This window comes from Frankliniella occidentalis, unplaced genomic scaffold, assembly GCF_000697945.3.
Source record: "Frankliniella occidentalis isolate FOCC.00 unplaced genomic scaffold, Focc_3.1 Scaffold49, whole genome shotgun sequence".
Classification (NCBI taxonomy): domain Eukaryota; kingdom Metazoa; phylum Arthropoda; class Insecta; order Thysanoptera; family Thripidae; genus Frankliniella; species Frankliniella occidentalis.
The window spans coordinates 553656-555084 of NW_026267179.1; the positions used below are offsets into that span (position 1 = coordinate 553656).

General features: G+C 53.3%; 1 protein-coding gene across 1 annotated transcript in view; it reads right to left on the reverse strand.

Annotated features, from left to right (window-relative positions):
* Positions 1-1429, reverse strand: part of LOC113202407 (uncharacterized) — a 156136-nt gene that overhangs the window by 68337 nt on the left and 86370 nt on the right. The gene's annotated exons all lie outside the window — the stretch shown is intronic.

A 1429-nucleotide genomic window follows, 5' to 3' on the forward strand; every position in this document is an offset into this window, starting at 1 on the left:
GAGGAGAGTCATGGGTTCTCCAAAAACCCATACACGCTGGGTATGGCGCCACGTTTGTCTCTGCCCGCGGCACGTTCCCCCTTCCCCCCTCCCCCACGTCTCTCCCCAGGGCGGCTTCTTTGACACCTACCTTTTCATTCGAAGCCCCAACTTCACCCCTCGGCTCTCTCTTTCCGTGTACTATCTGCTCCTCGCTCTTTCCCTTCACGACTCGTCCTCGTTTCCTGTTTCTCTCTCTTTATCTCTCTCTCTCCCTCTCTCTGTCGCTCTCTTCTTGGCCGGTTAGGACACAGAGGAGAGAGCAGTCTGTCGGAGGAGTTGGCTCTCTTGTTCGAATTCAAAACGTTACGCGAGGCGAAGGTGCTGAGAGGGGAGCGCGTCATCACCCCTCTCGCCTCCCGAAGTCGCAGCCCTCGCGACACATTTGAATTGTGGCCAGGTGAGCAGAGCGGAGCAGAAGCCCAGGAACCGTAAGATTAGAGGGGGCTGCTGGGTGGCGTGAGCTGCTCTCTCACTCGCTATCTCTCTCTCCCACCCCTCTCTCTCGCTCTTCCTCTACTGCTCTCTCAGCAGCGCGAAGGCGGAAGCGTAGTAAAAGTAGTACCCTCTGGAGAATCACGAAAGATCCTTAAAATGTGCGAGGAGATGTAAGGACAATCACTCGGAAACAAGGATATACATCCGCCATTCCTTTCGTATGTACCAGTCTTTCGTGACATACTTTTCGCAACGCCAAGCGGGAATTTCGTAGTAAGTCACAGGACTTCCATGTCTTTCCGAAACCACTTCGTCATCATCGCCTAGCACCTGTGAGAAAACTCGCTCACGTCTGTCTTGACAGTTCCACAAAAAAAACCCACAAAAAAACTGGTCACAATAGCGCGATGACGACAACGGCACACAAATTGTCAAATGAATATTGAGAGAGATATCCTTTTTATTTTTCACCCCGCGTGTCCCATCCACCGCCCCGAAATCTGGTTAAATGTGCGAATATAACGTGTTTGGTAGAAGAAAATAAGTGGATGGGCGGGCGACTAAATATAATAATACAATTCGGAAAAGATGAATGCCCTCTGGGGTCGGTCGGCAGGGGGAATAAAGCAAAACGAAAATGGAATCAGCGGGAGCAGCGACGGCACCGGTGGTTATCGCTTCACCCCCCCCGGCATTAGGGAGGATTAAGGGGGAGGGAGGCTAGGTGTGAAAATTGGAGGGGCTGGGGGGAGAGGGGGTGCTCGCGGCGAGGGGGACGTCGCCATAAGCAGCCATAGCTCCAGACACTGACGACGACGACGACGACCAACAAGGAGGTGGGTTTCTCCTTGTTGGTCGAGATGTACATCGTTATAGGGCCATAAATCGGGGGCTTAAGTGCCGATGTTGGCGCTCTGTGCAATAAATAGGGGGAGGGGGGGAGGCGAGAGAA